General features: G+C 34.4%; 1 non-coding gene and 1 pseudogene across 1 annotated transcript; both read left to right on the top strand.

The window, feature by feature from the left end:
- The first annotated feature begins 13,693 nt into the window (after positions 1 to 13,693).
- LOC143396199 (small nucleolar RNA SNORD109A) lies at positions 13,694 to 13,760 on the top strand. Its single transcript, XR_013091065.1, has one exon. It is a non-coding gene; the product is annotated as a small nucleolar RNA SNORD109A (small nucleolar RNA).
- An 11,354-nt stretch (positions 13,761 to 25,114) lies between these two features.
- LOC143396112 (small nucleolar RNA SNORD116) lies at positions 25,115 to 25,194 on the top strand (annotated as a pseudogene).
- Positions 25,195 to 26,104: the final 910 nt, after the last annotated feature.

The following is a 26,104-nucleotide window of genomic DNA, read 5'->3' as shown; positions in this document are numbered from 1 at the left end:
GTTTATGGTTGCTTAGAATAACATAGTCATTTAATTTTTCTAGGAGGGATTTTATGGCATCACTGAGGGACTCATAGATTCTCAGACTATGCAAAAATAGATCATGATGTTAAGAGACTCAGCATCTACATTGACCTTTTATGGTGAAAATGAGGGATTGATTTAAAATCTGCATTGATAGTTAGAGTAGAAGACAACCCCTGTTTTCTTTGCTGTTTTTATGGCATGTACCATTATTGTCTTTTTTCACAGTATGCTCTCAAATAAAAACAATCCTGAGAGGAGGTCTTATGTACACATTTTAATCTAGAAAAATTCAATATACAGGCTGGGCCCAGTGGTGCACATCTATAATCACAGTGGTTCGGGAGGCTGAGGCAGGAAGATCACTAGTTCAAAGCCAGTCTTAGCAATTTAGCAAGGTGCTGAGAACCCTGTCTCTAATAAAATAGAAAATAGGGCTAGGGGTGTGGCTCAGTGGTTGAGTGCCCCTGAGTTCAATATCCGGTATGCCCCCCAAATTCAATATATATAATAGTAGTCCCACCCCCCGCCCCCCGGTCCCATGCTCTCTTTTTGGTACTGGAGATAGAACTCAGAGGCACTCAACCACTGAGCCATAGTGGTCTCACTGAGTTGCTTAGTACCTCTCTTTTGCTCAGGCTGTCTTTGAACTCATGATCCCCATGCCTTAGCCTCCTTACCTGCTAGGATTATAGGCATGTGCTACTGCTCCCAGCTAGTGTTCTCTCTTTATGTTTAATCACTCCCTAGGAAGAATTCATTTTTCTCCATATTTTATACTTTTCTATTTAAAAATGTACCTTTTAAGATAAGAGCTATTTTTGTGGAAAAACTATTCAATTAGGATGAATTACATTGTAGAATATAGTCATTGACTAATAAATCTCAATTATTAGATGGATTGATAGAGTACAATCTGTATGGCCAACTTCAGTCAGACTGTTCAGTGTTTCCATAATTAAATATGCATATTGCTGTTTTTTGACCTTTTTAATTTTTAAACTTTATTCCTTTAGGTACCCATGTATCATCCTACTAAGTATTATGGATGTTTCCCCAAAGGAGTTTATTTTCATTTTTGTGACCCAGTTCACTCATGTACTATTCAAGGGTGCTGAAGAAATGTCTATGGATTTATTACAGATGGGAAGAGTATGTGTGTTTTAAATAAATAAGAGAACAATAGAGCCCAAAAAGAAAATAAGAAGTTATGCATGAACTTTTCCTTTACTATTGTTAAGTTCAGAAAGCTTAGAAGAGGAATATTTTTGCCTTTTGGAAGCTGAGATAGAAGATTATTTGAGATAGAAGAATGGAAATTTCGGGTCCAGCCTCAGCAATTTAGCAAGATCCCGAGTTACAGTGTGAACCCATCTCAAAAGAATAAAAAATAAAATATAAAATATTTTTATATATTATATTATAAATAAATAACTCAGTGGTAAAGCCCCTTTGTATTAAATTCCTTGGGGTGTAGGAGAAGGGGGGAAGGAAAGCCCTTTATACCAAGAGATGCTTTGGTAATGTTGAAAATTTTAGAAGGTCATTGAGTCCTTAGATAAATAGGATGTGTGCCTTCCTGCCCTCCTCACCTAGTGACCTCTCACCAGCTTTTTTGAGTAAGATTAACATATCTTCTGACTTTATTATCATTAGAAAAAGTAAAGCTGTTTGTTTCATTTGGAATATTGTCAGATTCATCCACATCTTGTTAAATCGTCTTGTTGATTCATGTTTTTTTCCATTGATAATACTATCTGTGATTCTCCCTCTTATTCACCCTGTATTTTAGTAAAGATCTGAATGGATTTGTCCTCAGATGATATGTTTGCAGTGGGATGAGTGTTACATACAGTTGATACATACGCCTTAATGTAACTGGCTACATGTATTCAGTTCTGTTTGCTTTGAATCCCCAACTTAGGCTCTCAAAAACTCTTTATATATTTAGGAATACACATGCCAATTTTGATTCATTTTATGTCTACTGTTTTGTCTCCTTTTCCCAAAGTAAATATAATGAGCTCCTACTTGAAAGGGATATTTTAAATTTCTATTATCTTATTCTAAAATTTCAAAAAGTTTCATTAAATTTTGTGGAATGAGCAAATTTGTGAAGGAATGAATGAGTGATCACAAATAATGAAAGATACAGGAATAAAGGAGAGATATTGACAATATTTCACTGCAATGATTTGTTGCTCTGTTTACTCTTTTAGTAGCATAATGAGCAGACTTATGTATGTGATGATTATATAATGAAAGGTTATAAAGAGTTTTTGGACTGAAAAAACAAGCTTTGATGATTATGCAGTGTAACATCTCTGTGGTCAAATATGGTGTTCTGATAGACCTGCAATATTATTTAAGATACTTGAGAATCTGTTATGTTTGACAGTGTTGCAGAGAAACAGGTGAAATTTTTTTCTGTGAGATATAAAAATGCAGATAATGATTATGATCCTTACTTTCAAATAAGTGGTAGGGGGAAAAAACTAGAAATGTCCAAATTTGGAAAAGTAGAAAACATTTTCTGTCTGCTGACTGCTTTTTGTGTCTGTTCTGTGTGAATGTTGTATAAGTCTTACCTATGGCACAATGTTTGGTAACTCTTGCAGAGAAGGGAAATGGTTACCACTGATGATACTTTGTATGGGTCTGTCTTTGGATTTACTGCCAATATCAGGAAAACAATCTGCTATGTTGCCAGTGGAAATGAAAGGGCTTAGTTTCTATGTCAGTTGGTAATACTTTCATTTGACATGCTTGATGAATCTGAATGCCTAGTTTTGAACCTTCCTTATTAGTCATAATTTTTTCTAACATAGTTTTCCAATTTCCCCACGTTTACTTAAACCCTAACCAGTTCTAGTGCTCTTAATTGTTTCTTGAATATCCATTGTCTTTTCTGATTATTATTCTGTTTCAAGAAATTTCTTAAGCATTTCTTGTAGGACTACCCAAGATAATTATTTGTTGGTATAAGTTTGTCTTTCGTCTTTTACTCAAATTTATCTTGTCATTGTTCTCTTTATTGAAAGATATTGTTACTGAATACAGAATTATGGTTTACATTTTTTAGCACTTTAAAGATAAATTTTTGTTCTCTGTTGATTTTGATTGGTCAGTTAATGTTTGAATTCTTGTTTCTGTTTACATCACTGTGCCTTTTTTAACTCTTCACTTGAGTCAGGATTTTCTCAGTATCTGTGGTATTGATCCATTTCTGACAATGATGTGATCAGTGTGATTTTCTTTGTATTGTTTGGTCATTTGTTTAACTTCTTTAATCTGTTAACTTATGTCCTACACCAAATGTAAAGAAATTTCATCCACTTAAAAAATAATCTTTTCAGTCTTTTTTCTTTCCCTTGATTCTCCAATTTTTACATGTATTTTATTCTGATTTTTTCATAGATTTCTAAAATTCCTTATGTAATCTTATTTTTACTGATTTTCAGTTTCAAGATTTTCTTCTAATATGTTTCTGTGTTCACTCTCCCAATTGTCTCTGTGAATGTTTTATTTCAGGTAATTTATTTTTAGTTCCGGAATTTTAAAATATATATGTTCTATTATAACAGATAAGTTAATTTCATTCATGTGCAATAGCATGATTTTTTCCTTCATGTCTTTAGCATAAATGTAATGGCTTTTTAAAAATTTCAGTATTTGGAGAGTTGAAAGGTTAGTTTTATTTGATGTCCTTTTATTGGAATATGGATTATGTTTTTCTGTATTATAACTTGGATATTTGTAAAAGTGTTATAAAAAATTAAATTCTATGATCCTGGGAAATATTGACATTTTGAACACCATTTGTGTATGTGTGTGTGTGTGTGTGTGTGATGCTATGCATTGAAGGCTATTCAGTAGCTTCCCTGGTTCTACCAACTATGTGTTCATATTGTGAGCTTTTCTTTTCCACCTATCTATAGCATTGAAACGACTAAAGAAGTGTAGGCATTGCCAAAGGTTCCCTTGTGGAAAACTGCCCATCACCAATCCATCTTTCTTATTGAGAGCTATATGTGTAAAGAATATTGGTAATTTTACTGATTTTTTTTAATACAAGCAATTACCTTAGCTGGATTTAAATTCTAATATTGTTTCTGTGGTGTGAAATAGCAGAATATTTTTTCCAGTTCTTTTCATCCTGATTAGGCTATTGGAATCTCTCCTATGCTATGGACAGTTCAGTGGTCAGCCTAGAATTTTACCAGCACTTATACACAGAATTTGAGGCCCTCCCTTTTGGTTCTCTACTCTGTGGTACTTTTGTTTTACCCTTTAGCTTCTATACCTTTAGGTAAAGTGCAATGAACAAAAAGGAAAGATCCTGAGAGAAATTCCTTTTCTACAAGCAAACACTCAGGTTTCTACTTCTATTTGGTCACTTTCCAGTGTCTTTAGGCAGTTATTATTATTTTTGAACATGGAAATAATACCTTTGTTTTACTTATTTATTTATGTTGTGCTGAAGATGGAACCCAGTGCCTGACGTGTGCAAGGTAAGGACTCTACCACTGAGCCACAACCCCAACCCTGGACAGTTGGGTTTTTTTATTCCATCTGGAGTTTATTGTTGATATCTGTGAAGAGTTTAATTTGATTACAGATACTTGGTACCTCCATTACCAGTAGTCATACCTGTGTGTTACCTGATATGAAAAATTGGAATTTCTGAGACAAAAATGTACAAGTAAAAACCTACATGAAACTTCTCTGCTTTTTGCAGACATTTCTATATAAAGGCCACATGCTGAAATTTCTGTAGGAGTGTTTGTTTTGTTTGTTTGGGTGGGTAGTACTTGGGACTGAACCCAGAACTTCTCACATACTAGGTGAGAGTTCTATCAATCCCAAGCCCTCTTTGTTTTTGAAAACACCTATTCTTACAAGTTACATATTTTCAAGATCTGCCAGTTTTGTGTTTCACCTAGGAAAAATTTTGTATTTACTTGGAAATAATCCATTGGTATGAATATGAAACCTATTTTTCATTCACAAAAACCAGATGGAAGGCTGGGCATTGTGGTATATGCCTGCAGTCCCAGCTACTCTTAGGTGGACTGTTTGGCAGGAGGATTGTTGGGCAGGTGGGTTTTTGAGCCCAGGAGTTCAGGAACAGTCCGGACATCATACCAAGATAATCCCAAAATAGATAACTGTAAACAACAACAACAAACAGATATAGCATTGACTTCACTGTGTAGTATGTTTCAGTTTGCCTTAGAGATATTATTGGAAATTCTAAGTGATAAATTTGGGCTACTGGTAACCTTTCTCAACCATTCTTCAACATTAGTTCTACTTCTACCATTTTAAAATAATGAGAACTTTCTCCAAAATACTCTTAACTATGCAAGATGAAAATCCTAAAAAGTCGATGAAAATATTCTTTTCCCATAATACATAAAGCTAATGTAGCCTAGGTGTACTTTTCCATAACCAATGCATTGTTTCAGAAAGCTGCTTTTATGACTTCCTCCATAAGGATTGAGCTCTGATCTGTTTAGATTGCTTCAGAAGGGAGAATAATTGAGATAGATATATGTGGTAGATACCCTGGTCATTGGAGGTGAGTGGCTTTTGTGTAAAGCTAAAAGGCAAAATGTAACCATTTCTTTCTTTGAGTAGTTGTAGCAAATAGATAAAACAGACATTTTGGCTGGTATAGCAGAATGTGATAGATAATTTAACAAAAATTAGTTATGAAAAGTTATTAACTAAATAGTTTTTGTGTTGCTTTTCTGTCTGCTTTACTTTTTTTAAAAAATAAAATGATCTTCTTTGACAAGGAATTGGTTTTATTTATAATTTTCCCTTATTCTGGAAAGTCATATAGAAACTAGTCATTCCATATTCTTAAATAGCTAATTTTGGCCTTCATGTTATTTATAGTGAAAGAATGAGTTAGGGAGTAAATAAATGACTGTTAAAAGAAAAAAGTAGGGTAAAACATTAGGAGAGAATTGATGATAGAAATAGTTTTCATTTAATATATTAAAAACAGTTAATGTTAGCTAGGGGTTATTTGGTAAATTGTGTGATAGACATTTGATATGTTTTTTTTTCAATATATTATTGGTCCAACTCTTAAAATTCTATCTTTTAATTAAAGATTAGTGGGACATAGATACCCCACAACCTCTGAATTGAGGGGGAAGATAACATTTATCTTGTGACTGTATCTGTTTGGTTTGAATAGTTCACTTTTGTCATAATTCCCACATGTCAGTAAGAAAAGGAAGCTATCATAGTTTAATGATGTATACCATCACTAAAAGATAGTTACTGTCTTTCTGTGATCATGGGAGAAATTCAGAAATATTTTTCCAATTGAGATAAGATAAATAAGCTTCTGTGAAACAAAAAGTGTTCAGTTATTAGAAAAAAAACATGTTCGGTCTTGTTATGTATTTTTACCCATTTAAATTTCTAAGAAATATTTTGTCATCTGTTATCTATCATCTATCTTCATTTGTTGTCTATCATCTATCTTTGTCATTGGTCATGAGAGGTAGGATAGCATAGCAATGGAGAGCGGAGAGTCAACCCCATGTAAGAGGACATTGATGACAGTGGCTTCTTTGGTGATGTTTTATAAAAAAAGAAAGCTTGAAGACTGACGAGAACAAATTCAGTGACAACTTCAGGGACTGTGGGCTGGGGATGTGGCTCAAGTGATAGCACGCTCTTCTGGTATGTGTGCGGCCCGGGTTCGATCCTCAGCACCACATACAAAGATGTTGTGTCCGCCGATACTAAAAAATAAATATTAAAATATTCTCTCTCTCTCTCTCTCTCTCAAAAAAAAAAAAAAAAATCCGGGACTGTGTAGAACAGGAAGTCTGGCCTTGTTTCTATGTTCAATGTGTAAAAGCAAAATAGAGATGTCCTGTGTTATCTTTTTTGCTTGGAGGGGTGTATCAGGGATTGAACTCAGGAGCACTCAACACTGAGCCACATCTCCAGCCCTATTTTGTATTTTATTTAAAGGCAGTGTCTCACTGAGTTGCATAGTGACTCGAAGTTGCTGAGGCTGGCTTTGAACTCGTGATCCTCCTGCTTCAGCCCCCCCTAGCCCCTGGGATTACATGCGTGCACCACCAGGCCCGGCCTGTGTTGCCTTGACATGAGAAATCTTAAGAATGATGGCTCTGTCTTTTCAGTTCTCCTATTCTTCCATAGTTTTTAAAAAATATTTTTATTTGTAGATGGGCACAATATCTTTATTTATTTTTATGTGGCACTGAGGATTGAACCATGGCCTCACACATGCAAGGCAAACATTCTACCACTGAGCTACAACCCTAGGTCTATCCTTCCATATTTTAAAGCTCAGTTTAAGTTATATGATCAACCAAGCCTTTGTTAAACTAGATCATGTATTGGAAAATTTTCTACAAAGGACCAAATTAACATTTTCAGTTTTGAATATCTTCTAATCTCTGTTGCACCTAATCTACCCTGCTGTTATATTATGAATACAGTCGTAGATAATATATTATTGAATAAACATGCTGAAACTGTATTCTAATAAAACTTTATTTACAATAGCAGCCTGTGGACTAGAGTTTAAAAATCCTTGAACTACAGCTTTGGTCCAATTGAAAGAAAATCAACTTAATGTAACTGCATGCTAAAAATATCCTAGAGTAATTTTGCATTTATTTTCAAGAAAAGTATTTTTAGCTACTTTGGAGAAATCTATTCATAAGAAAGTGATATAATTAACTATCATATACCAATGTCATTGTTTAAAACAATGTAAACAAACACTATGTAAGGTATACCAGTAATGTAAAACTTTTTTAGTTACATCTGGTAAATTAAATTTCACAATTGAACCTGTTTCTTCCAAATTTCATCTGCAAGGTTCCTAAGTAATTAGTTTCTAATCTTACCTGTTTCTTTTCCCATTTAGCCCAGTTAAAATCAAAATATTGTCTCTCAATAGCATTCATGTTATCACCCCTCCTTGAAAAGTGACTATAGTATATTTTTCTTCATCAAAAAAGGAAGAAAGATGGACAACGTTTGAATGATAATAAAAATTTGTAGTTGTCACAACTTTTAAATGATAATATTTAAACATAATTTCCTAATGTGTTGATCAAAACCATGCTTTGTAGAAGAAAGTATGTGTCAGAGGTGATTTTCATTTTCTCTATGTCTCTAATGCTCAATGTTATGTGAATTACTAAGTGCAGATTCTCAGGATTAAAGTATTGGAATATTGAAAGTACAGGAGAAATGGGTGAACAAGGCATGGTTTTTTAAAAATTCCATGGTATAAACTTTTATGAGGTTCAACCTCTAGAAGTATAGGGCGCCATTATCTAGGTTATGGAATACTGTGCTTCTGGGGCCAAAATTCTGAAATACTATGGGTTTGAAGATTAAAATCCAAATAAAAGTGGCAAATCAAAAAGAAGCCACTAACTGGAGGGAACTAACTTTTGATTAGACCTAAAGATAGGCTATCTCAAGCTATAAACACGGTTAAAAACAACAAAAAGGCCATTGGGAATCCCTGAGTAAAGAAATAATTGAGGGCTGGGGATGTGGCTCAAGCGGTAGTGCGCTGGCCTGGCATGCGTGAGGCCCAGGTTCGATCCTCAGCACCACATATAAACAAAGACGTTGTGTCCGCCAAAAACTAAAAAATAAATAAATAAATATTAAAAGATTCTCTCTCTCTCTTTAAAAAAAAAAAAAAACTAAAAGAAATAATTGACAGCTAATGTAGTCTTTAATGTCATAACATTCCTGTTGGGATTTTTTTCCAAATGTAATTTATGAACATATGTTCTAGGGTCTAAACACATTTGAAAATGTGTTCCATAATTAGTTCACTTTTCCTCAGTTATCTTCGCTCATTCTAACCCTTTTGTAATGTCAACACTTTGTTTTCTCATGTGTAATTACTTAGCAGTTCTCTGATTTTAACTAAACATATTGGAGTAATGACAGAAATTTTGTTTTACTGTGTCACAACAGTTGCTGAAATATATTTAAAACTTTGACTAATTTGTAATGGAAAGAATGTGCTATGCTGTTGTTACTCCACCTTTTTATTTTCTGGTATATGGACACGGGAGGGAGATTGATTGTATAAGATTTTTGCAGTTGGGGCTCTGGAACATTGAGAATAACAGAGAAGGAAGATGAGTATAGAAAGAGAAAGCATTCAGAGATGGGTGAAACTTCATCCCTCAAGAAGGACCATTGGACAGAAACAGTGAACCACCTTTGGTTTTCACTGATACCATTTGGGGATATTTGGATACCGTAAATCTCTTGAAGGATGAAAAAGTGGTTAATGGTGGTAAGATGTTTATAGTATTTTTAAATTATATAGTATTTTTAAATTAACGTGAATGAGTGAATAAGTAGGGTAGAAGATAAAGCTGTCTTAATAATAGAAAGCCCTCAATTATAAAGGAAATAATAGAGGTTGTTTTTTTCTTTTAAAATCAATATTTGGTAAGAAGCATAAGTTTTTCATTTAGGAACCATCAAAGGAAACTAAAATTTGCAAGGAAATTTGAAGAATCACAGGATATTTCCATAGTATGCAATTATCTGCTCCATGAGGTAATTTACAAAGTTATAAAAGGAAAATAGTAATTTCATGGTAAAATACCTGATAGACACTACCTGAATAAACAAGTGATGTGTAATACAACCAATAATAGAAACATTGGCAATACATTACATTTGGATGTATTGAATAGAACCCAGTTTTATTTCTGTGGTATCACTGACATAGACTGAATATACTTGTGAGGAAACATCAGACCCAAATTCAGTGACATTCTACTTTTAGTCGACAAACATTAATATTGCTGAGTAAATGATCTAGATTATTTCAGACTAAATAGAATTGAATGCAATATTGATTCAGGATGTCTATAAAGGGTAGAAAAGAATTGGACAAATTTGAAGAAAGTGTCAAAATTATAGTATGATGTAAATGTTTAACTTAGATAATGGTACTAAGGCTTTGTAACAAGGAAGTCAGAGGTATATCATAGCTACAAGTTTGAAGTTGTTTAGATAAAATGTTAGATGCAAGTACATATTTTTGAAAGAAATTCTAGAGAATGTGAGAAGAGACAGATGGAACTAAATGTAGTAAAATACTAGAAAATATTATTCAGGTGAAAATTATCCAGAAATTATGGGTCAAATTCTTAAATCTGAAATTAGATCAAAATAATATAAAAGATAATGTAACTAGAGGAATTGTTTGAGAAAATGGCTCCAAGCACTTTTGTATATTTACAGTATATTAAGTGTGGAATAAATCCCCAAATACTTTGATTCCAGTTGCCATTGTATGTATCTGTATTTGAGAAATTTACATTAAAGGAAAGTTTTTTGCCCTGGATTATTTCACATAATATTTTTTCCAGGTTTGCTTGTGTCTAACTTTGTATATGAACTCGGTTCCTTTTTTTTAGTATTTATTTTTTAGTTCTAGGTGGACACAATATTTAACTTTTATGTGGTGTTGAGGATCGAACCCAGCACCTCGCCCATGCCAGGTGAGCGCGTTACCCCCTGAGCCACATTCCCAGCCCCTGAACTCGGTTCCTTTTGATGGGTGAATAGTATTCTATTATATAGATATGCCATACATTTATTTATTCATTAGTGAATGGACACTTAATAAATATCCCTGCTAGGAATTTATGTGGAAATTTTTGTATATATATTTTCAGTTCTCTTAGGGTAAGATTATGGTTTAGTATGTTTGTCATTTTGAAAAAGAATTAAAAATTTTTAGATCATTTCTTCCATATTTAAAGACAGACAATAATCTATGCACAAAGAATAATTAGATATTACTATTATATTAAATATTCTTATTTTAGAAACAAATTTAAAAATGAAGTCATAAATATTCCTTTGCCTCCCATCTGGTTGTCCAATCATTATGAATCTAATAATCCTTACAAATTTTTGCTTTTGTTTGAAATGGCATATAATTAATGTTTATTTGAATACAAAATATTTCCTTGTCCTTAAACATTTCTTAAGATCCAGAAAGGATATATAAAACGAGTGCATTATATATTTACACTCCAGAGTAGTAAGATAAGTTAGTTCAGTGGAATTTTGTCACAGACATAAATTTATTTTTTCATAATATTTATGTAAAAACTTAAGTGGACCATTCTTTGGGCTTAATATCTGATGCCATCTCCACCATTCTTTTGTCTGTATGTGAATAAATAGGCTGTTTTCTCTAGGTCTTATCTCACAGGAAAATAACATTTACTTCTTTTATATGTAAAAGCTTATGTTCCTTTTAAAGGGCAAAAGTATCCTTTGAAAGAATGTGCCTGAATCTTATTTTGGAAATTGTAGGTTTTTTTTAAACCTCCCACCCCCCCAATATTAGGGTTTTAGTTATATAAACATCCCTCTAAGTACTGCTTTAGATGCATCCCATGAATTTTAACATAGTGTATTTTCATTTATGTTTAATTCAGAATATTTTCTAATTTACCATGAGATCTCTTTAAACCACATGGCTTATTATTAGATTATATTAACTGCCAGTCTTTGCATAGTTTTCCAATTTTCTGTTTTCATTTACTCTTTAATTTTGATTAGAAAATGTACTTTGTATACTTCAAGCATTAAAAATTCATTAATGTGTGTATTATGGCCCAGGATAGGCTCTATCATGGTGAATGTTCATGTGAATTTAAAACATGTTTATTATATTCCACTGTTGTTGCATAGAATGTGCTATGAATGTCAGATCATTTGTTGTGGTTTTGTTCAGTTCTTTATGGATTTTCTGTATACTCACACTATTGATTACTGAAAGAAGAATGTTATAGGCTCCATATGAAATTGTAGATAATCACTTCTACTTTTTGCTTCTTTCTCATTGAAGCTATTGTTGGTTGCATTCAGATTCATGACTTTTATCTTCTTGGAGAAGGGATATAGAAAATATTCCTCATTTTTTCCTTTCTTTGCTACTTTATCTTCCTTTTAACTTATGTTTGCATGATAAATCTTTCTACTACATTTTATTTCTTTGTGTGGGGGTGTATAGATGATAGTGGGGCTAGAACTCAGGGCCTCATGTGTACTAGACAAGTCTTCTACACTTGAGCTACATCTCCATCCCCATCCTGAAGGGGCTTTAACCAACGTACATCATTATATTTCAGGTAGTTTGTTATAAATAGCGTATACCATATTTATGTTTCTTGATAAATACTTTCATGGTTTGTCTTTAAGCCCACCCCTCCTTCCTGAATCAGGCTAGGAGATATCAGAGAAGATGAAAACCACCAAATATATTGATATGTTATGACACTTTTGAGTTCTGTAGTTCATCTTGAAGTATCTATTCTTTAGAGTCCTTGGCTAGTATATTCATGTTTCTCCTGAAATACTTAATTGAATTGTGTATTTTTTATTTGTTTTAATTAGCTACACATGACAGTACAATGATCTTGACATGTCATACATTTGAATCATATGGGATATAATTTCTCATTTTTCTGAGTGTACAGGTTGCAGAATTACATTGGTCATGCAGTCATGTATATACCCACAGCAAAAATAATGTTTATTTTATTTTGCTGTCCTTCCATTCCCCCCTTTTCCTCCCCTCCCCTTCCATCACTTCTTTCTACCCTATCTAATGTGACCCACTTCTTTTTTCCCCCTCACATTGTCTGACTTGTTTGCAAATAACCACTGTTAATGATAACTACCATGGAATTAATTATTGTTATTTTATTAATGAATTTCATGTATTTTTTGATGTGATTTGTTTTCTTCATGATATTTTCCTGCAGGTCAAAATTTATAACATGTTAGAGTGCTTCAGGGAAGAGAGGTGAGCAATTGCTGTGACACTTTTAAAAATTTTATATGTACTATGGCCAATAATGTCACAACTTGAAGGCTTGTGAGTTCCTAATTTCAGAGGCTTGATGGAGAATAATTTTATGATAATAATTTTCCCCATGGGTATTCCTTCATTGTTTAAAGAATCATTATTATTGTTTCTTCCCTTTGAAAATTTATTTTTGAAGTAGCACGAATAATTTTGGTGAATATCTGACATACTTTATTTTTTCACCATTTTGTTTTGTTTTAAGTGATCTTATAGTGAAATTTAAATGTGCTATATATTTATTGTATATCTGGAACAATGAAAACATAGATGTTTCTTCTCATATTTGTAGTATAATCATGCTATTTATTTATTTGTTTTTGGTACCAGGAATTGAAACTAGGAGTATATCCCAGCCCTTTTAAAATATTTATTTAGAGATAGGGTCTCCTAGCTGAGTTACTTAGACCTTTGCCAAGTTGATAAGGCTGGTTTGAACTTTTGAGCCTCTTGCATCAGCCTCCCAAGGTCCTAGAATGTGCCATTTTTTAAATTTTTGTGCTACTTCTTAAAATTTTAGTGTATTAAAAATATTGTGTTTTAAAATTTTCTAATAGATGTCACCTAATTTTGTTAGAACAATCCAATATCATATATGTATGCTATATATTTTAGAGGTCCATTTTTCACCTATTAAACAAAATGTCTTTTGTACATGTAATGTATGACAAAAATAAAAAATAAAATCCTGGCTATGGTAATGCTTATTTGTTGGGAGGGTGCTTGTGTGGATCAATGATGAGCACAATTGTCTGAGGATGCTGAGAGACTCATTCCAGATGTCAATCTGAGGTCTAGACGAGTAACCCTCGAATAGGACAAATAAGATTCTCAGAGCCTGGCTCTATTGGTGGATCCTTAATGAAAACATAATAAAAGTGTAAGATTGCCTTTTCTTTCTCTCAAAATATTACTATCCTGTCTTATGTACTTTTATTACATTCAGTTACCCATGGCTTATTTTATTTTCCTCATTTGAATGAAACTGTAGATAGAATATATATATATAGGAACTATTAATAAGTGAGGAAAAGAGAAATTAAATTAAAGTTGATTCAGCTACTGTTATAGGTACTAAAGGAGTAACCAGAGGTGGGATAAAGAGAATTTTGTATGCCTATATTAAATGTTGACCATGAAACAATTTTAGTGTTTTGTCATTTTTATGCAAAACATTTTTTGAGACTACTTTTCTTCCCTGTTTTGTTTTGCTGAGGTAGAGAAGAGGAGGGCTTTAATGAGGTCTTCCATTTCAGAAAATAGGGGTAAGTAGCTGAATCAGCATACTCTGAAATTCATACACCGTGTTATTTGCCTCATCTTCAGAGTTTTGTGTTTATTTTGTCTGTGAATTATAGGATAATATCTATATGAAGTGACTTTTTCTTTGTTGAACTCCACCTGCATTACTAAATTATTAGATTTTTGCATGGAATGACAATTATAAAATCTGGGGAATTTTTTGCACTTTTATATTATAATAAAACATCTTTTGGGGTACTCTAAGTATGCTGAAGGTTATCTTAAAAATATTTGGCTATAGTGCATTGACTTTATGATTAAGATTATCATCAGATCGCTTAGGTCAGATTCTAGTTATTATGGTTGATTATTACTATTCTTCTCATCATGAAGATTTGAATTTATTATTTTCTTACACTTTTTTGATCTGGAAAATTGTATATCAAGTTTTATAAGTTTTTTTTAAGGCCATGAAGATTTTAAATGACAAAGAATCATGCATGAAGCACTTCATCGTTCTGAAATAAGTTTAATTGTCCAGTGATGATATTATGGAATTTTATATACAGAATCATTATTTGTTTATGAAGTTGAAGTTAGCATCAGTAGAACAAATAGTTTGTTTCTTGCCATGATTATAAAGATTTTATATTACCTGAAACATTTGCCTGTCTGCCTGCCTTCTTTCCTTCTACTGGGAACTGAATCCAGGAGATGCTATCTACCAATTAGCTACACCACAGACCTTTTTATTTTTTTATTTTGAGACCAGGTCTTGCTAAGTTGCTAAGGGTGGCCTTCAATGTGTGATTACACTTTTCCAGCTTCCCAAGTCACTGACAATATAGGCATGTACCTCTGCATCTGGCGATGTTATTTTTCTTTTGAAAAATTTATTCTCATAATTTTTTTTCAAATGGCTAGTTTAGGTTTTTCTTTTATATTTGTAGTATACTTTAATATATGTATCTATTTCTCCAGAAACAAGTATGATAATTAACAAAATATTATGAAGAATAAGAATTGTAAGTTCTAAGAGTAAAAGCTCATATCACGGGGCTGGAGATGTGGCTCAAGCGGTAGCGCGCTCGCCTGGCATGCGTGCGGCCCGGGTTCGATCCTCAGCACCACATACAAACAAAGTGTTGTGTCCGCCAAATATTAAAAAATAAATAAATAAAGTCAATTGTTTAAAAAAAAAAAAAAAAAAAGCTCATATCACATGGTGAAAAGTGCTCTAGCCTTTCATCACTTAAAGTTTTAGGGTAGATATTAATAGGAGAAGCATTGAAATATGTTTTTGTTTTGTTTTTTAGTACTTAGAGTTGAACCCAGGGTTTGGACTGTTATAGACTTAATAATCCTGTTGCAAATTCCCAAGTGGCTGTGATTACAGGTGTGTGCCACTGTGCCCACCATTGGTTCATGATTTTAATCTAATAAACATGTTAAAAGCTGTAATTTATATATCTGTTCATAATAGTATATAATTAGATTTGTGGTATCATAGCTACTTTTCCAATCCAAGAAGTATATATTGATTATGAAGTTTATGCTATAAATTGCCAGGGATAAAAATGTACAACCCATGGCTGGGTGTGGTGATGCATGCCTATACTACCAGGGGCTCTGGAGGCTAAGGCAGGAGGATCTCAAGTTCAAATCCAACTTTAGCAAGAGCAAGGTGCTAAGCATTCAGTGAGACCCTGTCTCTAAATAAAATACAAAATAGGACTGGGGATGTGGCTCAGTGTTCAAGTGCCCCTGAGTTCAATCCCTAGTACCAAAAACCAAAAAAGTACAACCCAATGTGTTATATATAAATGGACACAGTACCTTTAGTTTATTTATTTGTTTTTATGTGGTGCTGAGGCTCGAACCCTGTGCCTCACACATGCTAAGCAAGTGCTATACCACTCAGCTACAACCCCAGCCCCACAATGTGTTTTTTAAAAGGAATTTCTAAGAGTGAGAACAGAACAAAGATGAGCTATCTCATCATTTGTGTTCATATTGTTCTTCATAGTGCTACTCCATGTAATAGATTAAAAAAAAATGCCATGATAATAGGAATAAACAAAGCTGTCTTTACTGGTGATAATATTGCATATTTTTATTTTAATTCATTTATGGCATTTTATTATAACTTTTTAAATTTAATTTTAAAATTTAATTGGATTTTAATTTTATATCTCATTTTTTGTTACTTAGGATTGAACCCAAGGGCAGTTTACAACATAGATATATCCCCAGCCCTTTTTTTATTTTCAAATTTTGAGAGACAGGGTCTTGTTAAATGGCCCAGGCTGGCCTTGAACTTGGGTTCCTCCTGCCTCAGCCTCCTGATCATTGGGATTACAGGTATGTGCCACCAGGCCCTAATTTATTGTGGTACATTCATACATGCATAATTTGATCACTTTTATTCCATCCTTTTCCTGTTCTTCCTTCCTTTCCCTCAATCTCCTACTTCTATTCTACTGATCACCTTTCTATTTTCATGGGATTCCCATCCCCTTTCCCCCCTTATTTTGGTCAAGCTTCTGAATATGAGAGAAAATATTCAACCCTTAACTTTTTGAGTCTGTCTTATTTCATTTAATATTATATGTTCTCTATTTCCATTCATTTACCAGCAAATGGCATAATTTCATCCTTTTTATAAAGCTAAGTAAAATTCCACTGTATATATATACCACATTTTCTGTGTCTTGGCATCTATAGGAAGATTTACAGCTGTGAGTCCCATTCAGTGTACTCTTGGAAAAAGAATGTGTATTTTGCTGCATGGAATTTTGTGTTTATGTTTTAGGTTTGGTATAATTTTTTTATAGTGTGGTTCAAATCCTTTGATTCCTTAATGGTATGGTTTTTAGTTATTCAGTCATTGAAATATATACCTATTGTGAAATTATTAAAAATTTGCCTTTATCTGTAACTTTTTTGCTTCTTACAGTTTTCTGTTAAGTATGTATATGTGCTAGTAAGCTAGAAAGCTCCCTTTACTATGTACTGAAGGATGTTATGGTGGGGAGCAAATGGCATAAGAGTCTTTTCTTATTTCTGGACAGCTGGGAAACAGAGAAGGAGAAAGGGCCTAAGTCCCAATATGGCCTTAATGGGCACATCTCAGTAACCTAACTTTCTCTCTCTTAGACCCTATCTCTTAAAGGTTCTATCATCTGCCAATTGTGCCAAAGGGTGGCAGCGAAATTTTTTTTAATATGTATTTTTTAGTCGTAGTTAGACACAATACCTTTATTTTGTTTACTTTTTTTTATGTGGTGCTGAGGATTGAACCCAGGGCCTTGCACGTGCTAGATGAGTGCTCTACCGCTGAGCCACAACCCCAGCCCTGGCAGCCACATCTTCAAATGCAGACCTTTGACAGACATTTTCCTAAATTATACCAGTATATATTCGCAATTGCTACATATTTTCAATAAATTGAATTTTTGGTTTTTGACAGTGCTGGAGATTTTTATCTTGTCTAATCAAGATAAAAATCAAGAACATAAAAATTAATATCAATGGAAATGGAGCTATGAAAATAACCCTACAGTTAGAAGTCTACTTTATTTGATATCAGGATGGAAACCCCTGCTTCTTCTGCAGTCCAGGTGAGTGATAATGATTTTTCCCAACCCTTTCCCAACCCTTCACCATCAGTCTGTAGATGTCTTTTCCTATGAGATGAGTCTCATATTGTTTTTTTATACAATCTGCTAGTCTATGTCTTTTGATTGATGGGTTTAGTCCATTAAGATTCAGGGTTATTATTGAGAAATGATTTGTATTCCCAGCCATTTTTGTTTGTTTTTGGTATTTAACATGACTTGGTTGCTCCTCTTATTAGATTTTCCTTCAGTGTAATCCTTCCCTCTGCTGATTTTCATCATTGTTTTTTATTTCCTCTTCTTGGAATATTTTGCTGAGGATGTTCTGTAGTACAGGTTTTCTAATTTTAAATTTTTTTGTTTATCATGGAAGGTTTTAATTTCATCATCAAATCTAAAAGCTTAGTTTTACTGGATATGATTCTTGGTTGACATTCATTTTTTTTTTTCCAGAGATCGGTATAACTTGTTCCACGATCTCCTGGCTTTGAGGGTCTGGGTTGAAAAATCTGCTGAGATATGAATTGGTCTCCCCCTTTATATTATCTGATTCCTCACTCTTGCAGCTTTTAAGATTCTATCCTTATTCTGTATGCTAGACATTTTCATTATAATGTACCTTGGTGTAGATCTGTTGTAATTTTGTACATTTGGTGTCCTGTAAGCCTCTTGTATTTGGTTTTCTAATTTGTTCTTCATGCTTGGGAAATTTCCTGGTATTATCTCATTGAAGGGATTGTGCATTCCTTTGGTTTGAAATGTGCCAAGGACTTGAACAGACACTTCTCAGAAGAGGATATACAATCAGTCAACAAATATATGAAAAAAATGTTTATCATCACTAGCAGCTAGAGAAATGCAAATCAAAACCATTTCACTTGCTCCAGTCTGAATGGCAGCTATTATGAAAACAAACAACAATAAGTATTGGCAAGGCTGTGGGGAAAAAGGTACACTCATATACTGCTGGTGGGAGTGCGAATTGGTGCAGCCAATATGGAAATCAGTATGGAAAATTGGGAATGGAGCCATCATTTAACCCAGCTATCCCTTTCCTTGGTATATACCCAAAGGACTTAAAAACAGCATACTACAGGGATATAGCCACATCAATGTATGTAGCAGCATAATTCATAAGAGCTAAATTGCGAAACCAATCTAGAAGCCCTTCAGTGGATTAATGGATTAAAAAAATGTGGCGTATATACACAATGGAATATTACTCAGCAATAAAAGAGAATAAATTCATGACTTTTGGAAGTAAATGGATGGCATTAAAGAGGATAATGCTAAGTGAAGTTAGGCCAATCCCCCAAAACCAAATGTTTTCTTTGATTTAAGGAAGCTGATTCATAGTGGGATAGGGACACTATCCATATGGGATATAGGAGCTTAGGAGGAATAGATAAACTCTATATAGGGCAGAGGGGTTGGAGTGAAAGGGAGGGGGCCATGGGGTTATAAATTTTGGTGGAATATGATGATCATTATTATCCAAACTACTTGTGTGAAGACACGAATTGTTGTGAATATACTTTTTATACAACCAGAGATATGAAAATTTGTGCTCTATATGTGTAATAAGAATTTAATGCATTCTGCTGTCATATATAAATTTTAAAAACCCTATACTAAAAATTTATTAAGGTAATAATATAATTACATGACAACATATGTGATAACTATAACATGGTCTATATTAGGGAAGGATCTATGTGCTGCTGAAGAAACTTGTATACATTTTTGATGGATGAAATATTCTATATATGTCTGTAAAGTCTGAATCATTGATTGTATTTTTTAGTTCTTTACCTCTTTATTTAGTTTTTCTTTGGAGGATCTATCCATTGGTGACAGAGGCATGCTAAAGTTACCCAGTATTATTGCATTGTGGTCTATATGATTCTTAAAATTCAGAAGGAATTATTTTATTAATTCATTATATGTAGATGATCTATTGTTTGGGACATAAGTATTTATGATTGTTATGTCTTATTGATGTATAGTTCTCTTAAACAGTATGAAATGTCCTTCTGTCCCTTCTGATTAATTTTGGCTTGAAATCCACTTTATCTGGTATGAGGATAGAAAACCCTGCTTCTTTACCAGATCCATGGGAATGATACATTTTTTTTGCCATCCTTTTATCTTCAGTCTGTGGATGTCTTTGCATATGAGTTAAGTCTCTTGAAGATAGCATAATGTTGGGTCTTGCTTTTTGATCTAATATGCCAGTCTGTATCTTTTGATTGATGGGTTTAGACCATTTACATTCAATGTTATTATTGAGAAGTGATTTTTATTCCCTTTCATTTTGATTTATTTCTGATTTTTACTTTGAATTAGTTTTCCTTTGATTAACCATTCTTCTAGTGTAGTTTGTCCCTTTACTGGTTTTCAATTTTATTTTTTATTTCTTCTTCATGAAATATTTTATTGAATATTCTGTGCAAGCTTTCTAGTTGTGAATTCTTTCAACTTTTGTTTATCATGTAGTTTTTATTTCATTGTCAGTTCCAAAGCTTAATTTTGCTGGGTATAGTATTCTCAGATGACTTTTCTTTTAGAGTCTGGTATATATTATTCCAAGAATTTCTACCTCTGGGTTGAGAAATTTCTGGGTTGAGAAATCAGCTAGGTCTGGATTGGTTTCCCTCTAAATGTTACTTGCCTCTTTTTTTTGTAGCCTTTGAAATTCTATCCTTATTTGGTATGTTTGGCATTTTCATAATAATGTGCCTTGGTTTGGGTATGTTGTAATTGTGTATAGTTATGGTCCTGTAAGCCTCCTATATTTAATTATCATTATTTAGTTTTGGCAAATGTTCATATTATTTCATTGAAGAGATTGTGTATGCTTTGGTTTATATCTCTGAGTCTTCATCTATCCCAATAGATCTTTTAAAAAAATATTTTTATTAGTTGTTGATGGACCTTTATTTTACATATTTATATGCAGTGCTGAGAATCAAACCCAGTGCCTCACAGACATTAGGCAAGCGTGCCACAACCCCAGCCCCTCAATAAATCTTAAGTGTGGTCTTTTCACATTATTCCTTTTTTCTTGGAAATTCTGTTCATGGTCTCTTAACATCTTTTCTCCATGGTCAGGTTGTTTTCAAGATTATATATTTTGTTTTCATTGCCTGAAACTCTGTATTCCAAGTGATCTAGTCTTCTGGTGATGCTTTCCTTTGCATTCTTAATTTGGTTTATTGATTGCTTCATTTTGAGGATTTCTGCTTGATTTTTTTCACAATCTTTTTTTATTGAAGTGATCTTTCACTTCCTGTATTTTCTCTCTGATTTTACTCCTTACATTTTACTTCACAGATCAGTTTGACAGTGTACATTCTAAATCCCTTCTATGACATTTCTTCCACCATGATATCTTGAGATTGTTCTTTAAGTATTTTGGTTTGTTTGAGGTGATTTTTTCTCTTGCTTTTTCATGTTATTTGTGGGTCTACCCATCTAGCAGTATGAATCTGAGGTAGTGGAGTTTCTACCCTGTAAATTTTAGTGACCTTGAAGGTTTCTAGTACTTAACATGCTGAGAAGTTTTCTTGGTTTCACTCTGTGGAGCATCCAGAAAAGCAACTTTCTCTATTCTCCTATCTTGAAAACCTCCTAATTGTTATTTTATATCTTTGTAGTTAGTGGGATTTGATTTGTGGTACTAACAGAGTTTATTCTTGGGTGTGAGTGTGTGTATATATTTTATGTTTCTTTACTTATGTCTTCTGTGAATAGAGATAATTGTTTTTCATTTGTAGTTAGATGTCTTTCCATAAAATTTTCTTGACTAAATACTCAAACAAGGGCTTCTAATACTATTATGTTCTTGTTCTTAGAAGAAAAGTTTCTACTCTTTATAACCTCATTATGATGATTGCTAGAAGATTTTTATTATCTTGAAGTACTTTCTTTCTATTCCTTGTTTATTTGATTTTGACATGAATGGGTGTTGATTTCTGTCAAGTGCAGTCTCTACATGATTTGAAAGGACATTATTTTTCTATATTTTTTGTCATTCATTTTGTTCTTGTAATGTTCTATTGACTGGTGCTTTTGAATTTAGTTTACTAGTATTGGATTAAAGAATTTGGCAACACCATGCAATTTCTCTACACTCAGTGTAGAAACTAAAACAGCTCCTTTTTTCCATATGCTCCTTTGCCATTCCCTTCAAACAAATATTTTCTTATATATTTCTGTGTAAATGAAATTTAAATTGCTCATAGTGTGTTCAATGCAATGATTAACACAAACAATGAAGATTAGTCCTGTTATGATTATAGTGCCTATTTCTGGTTTTGTTATTAGGGTAATGCTCATCTCACAGAAATGTTCCCTCGTATTTACTTTTAGAAGTGTTCAATGAAGATTACTTCTAATTTTTCAAATGCTTGATAGAATTAACAAATCATGCTGTTTGGTTAATTGCATTTTATTTTCAGGAGGTTCTTGATTACTGATATATCTCCATACAAATTATTGGTCTGACCATATTTTTTCATTATTTTATGATTTCTTCATGGTAGTATATATGTTTATAGGAATTTATTTTTTGAGATTTTTCAATGTCTTGTGTAAAATTGTCTATAATATTTTCTTCATTTAGTTTATTTCTTTGGACTTCAGTTGAAATGTGTTTTTTATTATTTGTTATTTGAATTTGCTTTTTGTGTATTTAGATAGGAGTTTGTCACATTTGTTGAATGTAAACTCATTTTATTTTTGATTCTGAATTTCATCAATCACTTCTCTAATATTTATCATTTCTTCTACAACATTTGGAGTTAGTTGGTTATTTTTATAGTTCCTAGAGTGGTAAAATAATAAAACAGATTGAGTTCTTTCTCATGTAGTTGTTTACTGCTATAAAACTGTGTCTTAGCATAGCTTTTATAGAAACCCATAAGTTTTCATTTGTGCTATTTTTTGATTATATCAAGATGTTTATAATCTTCCTTGGGATGTCTAATTTGATGTATTGGTTAACATTCTTTTTTAAAAAAAATTTTAGATATTGATGGACATTTATTTTTTTTAATTCATTGTATGGTGTGCTAAGAATCGAACCCAGTGCCTCACACATGTTAGGCAAGTGCTCTACCACTAGCTACAACTCCAGCCCCCATTGGTTAACATTCTGATATTTAATACTAACTTAATTCTTGATTTTGCAATTATCCTTAAATATTCATTTCAACTTTTATTCCTTTATTAACTTTTGTAATCAGAATATATATTTTGATTATATATTTAATTCTAAAAAGAATTAAAGATTATGTTGATGCCTATGCATGGTCTCTACTGCATAAATTCATTGAATTTAATAAAGAAATAAGAGAAAATAACAAAATGCCCAAGGAGAAATTGAGATGCAACTATGAAAGAGCTGAGAAAAACAAAGTAGATATAATAAATGTAAAGATAATCTGTTTTCATGGAATCGTAGAAATTATAGTTGAATATTTATATGACACTAAGGTTTAAAGATTCAGTACAGTCTTTAAACTGTAAACACATGCACTTTATTAGTTGTTGAGTGGCTTACAAGTCATTAGTATTTTATAATACAGAAAGAAGAGGTACATGTGGTTTGGATTGTTCTGGGGCAGTGTCAGTGATCATCTGAAAATAACTAGTAAAAGAGGTGGCAGGATTGCACAGTAAATGTAAACAAAATTACCTTCATGTGGGAGGGTTTTGTTTTTGAAAATTGGACAGAATGGGTGAGGGTACAGTGTTTAAGCAGAAAAAAACCAAGTAATTCTACCCACAATAGGATACACATTACAAGGTTTCAGGGTTCATATGATATATGTGGAAAAATAGGTGTTCCTATTCATTACCCAATCATGAGCATGTTTATAAGCCAGGCTTATGACACAGGAATGATCTGTGGGAGGATCACCTCACTCGAGAGGACACTGCATGGTTTGGCAATTCTGCATGGCTGCTTGGTTTTCTTATATTACAGTACCAGATGAGCAGGAGACTAGGGATTGGTGAGGGAGCAAATGCTTTTGTTGTCCATGTGAATACCCTATAACTAACAGCAGGCCATAAAGGTGTGTGTTTGCTGGGGAAAGTAATACACTTGACCCAATTTATTCTGAAATAAAAAGAGGGCAAGGTTAGGGATAGAGATGATCTAATAAACTAGAGAATAGGTAGGGCCTAGGAATGGTCTTGCAAATGAAGGAGATGCAGTCATGCAGTTAAATGGCCCATTTGGATAAAGAGAGGAGAAGCTAGAGAAGAGATTCACTTAGGAGGCAAGAAATCAGGGCCAGATGGGGGACAGCAGGTGTTAGCTGTTGAAGCCCAGGTACCATAAACCCTGGAAACACTTGGAGGTATAAGGGTGATTGGAGAGGACTTGCACTGACCTATTCAGGTGAAGACAGGACAAGTGTGGAGCAGAGGGACTCAGAGCGGGCAACAGAAGGTATGGGGATGTACAATCACAAAAAGGATGTGGAACAGCAGTGTTCCCTGTGATGCATCCCGAAGTGCAGGAAGCGAAGCCTGCAGAAAACCCTCCTTCCAAATTGCAGAATCACATCAGTTACACATCCACGTTTTTACATATTGCCATACTAGTGACTGTTGTATTCTGCTATATGTATACGGGATAAAAATGGGAGTTCATAACCCACTTGAATCAAATGTATGAAATATGATGTCAAGAGCTTTGTGATGTTTTGAACAACCAATAAAAAAAAAAAAAAAAGAAAACCGTGCTTCCACGGCCCTGCGGACCAGTGGGATACGGGGGTAGGCCTGTACCCAGGCACAGGAGATGTATTAGCTTTCTGAGGAATGGGGAAACAGAGCTGTGAGTTATGATTATTTGGGATTGTGTCCAACCAACAAGAAGTGGGTATCCATGCCGAGAGTCTTGTCACTGTGCCATTTTTTCATGATATAATACATTTGTGAACATTCTTCAGGAAATGATGGTGAGGGAGACAGACCTGCAGGCTAAGGGGAGTGTGCACAACATTGCTGATGACATGAGTTCCTTTATCTATTTGGCATCCCAACCAAATGTAGCAGACATTCTCGCAGCAGAGAGCAGGGTGGTGGTTGGAGGGTGGAGGGAAGGACAGTTACAAGATGAAGACGGTGAGCATGGCTTGTCGACCACCCCCGTGCCAAGCACTTGTTGGAGGGTATGCAGGGTTGGTGTAGAAATAGGGTCCCCATGAATGTGCTCATTCAGGCGCCGATTTGGAAAGGGGCGTGGAAACGATTGGTACCTGGGTCTGGTATATTTGGATCTGTGATGAGTCCTCCAATAATATTCATTGGAAAAGTGAAAACCCACTACAGTCTCTCTCATCGTGACAAAGGTCCAGCACTTTGGCAGAGGCAGAGGCAGAGGCGGCAGAACCAGGGACACCTGCCACGGCTTCCAATACTTGTCCTAATCTTAGGCGAATTCCGAGGACAGGCCCATTCCGAAAGTTGGGCTGTGGCCGTGTATGTGTGCCTGTAGCCGCTGGGTATTCTTGGCTGAGCCGAACCAGACGCTCAGCAGAGCCAGGCCTGCTGGGGGAACAACAGCTGTGAGGTGTCCAAGCGCCCTCTTTTCAAAGGTTGGGATGACTGGGAGGCATGAAGTTGCCTGGAGAGGGCTAGGCCTGGCCCTCCCTTTCTTGTAGGACCAGTGGATGAGGGTGTAGCAGACATTCTCGCAGAGGGCAGCGGGGTGGAGTGTGGAGGGTGGAGGGGAGGAGAGGTACAAGGCGAATGTGGAAAATGCAGCAGGCATACCCCTAGTGAAGTCTAGAAGTTGCGGAAAGTGAGCCCTGTAGCAAACTGTGTTCCAGGAAGGCGTGCCCAAGTTCCCTGTGGGTGTGGAACAAGCCCCCAGGTGCGGGATTCTGGATTAGCTCTCTGTGGATTGGGGATGCAGGACAGTGTATCTCGAGCATTGGGGAGTATACTCAGCTAACGGGAAGCTGGCATCGGAGAGGAGAGGGCTGGCACCGGGCCATTGTTCTCACGGTTGCTTGTGATTTGTGTACACTCTTCAGGACAAGGCGGCGGGCGAGGGAGGCGTGCCTGGTGGCTGAGTGGAGCGTGCCCACCTCTGCTGGTGACGTGGGGTCCTGTTTTTTGTGTGGCATCCCTGTGTTCGCGGCTGGGACCCAGGCCGGAGCGTAGCAAAGACGGTAAGCTTGGCTGGTCCACCTCCCCCGTGCCAAGCCAGTCGTCGGAGGCTACGAGGGTTGGTGTGGAAATACGGTCCCCGTGACTGTGC

Source organism: Callospermophilus lateralis, chromosome 3 (assembly GCF_048772815.1).
Source record: "Callospermophilus lateralis isolate mCalLat2 chromosome 3, mCalLat2.hap1, whole genome shotgun sequence".
In the NCBI taxonomy this organism is placed as follows: domain Eukaryota; kingdom Metazoa; phylum Chordata; class Mammalia; order Rodentia; family Sciuridae; genus Callospermophilus; species Callospermophilus lateralis.
This window is presented reverse-complemented; position numbering and strand designations above follow the sequence as displayed.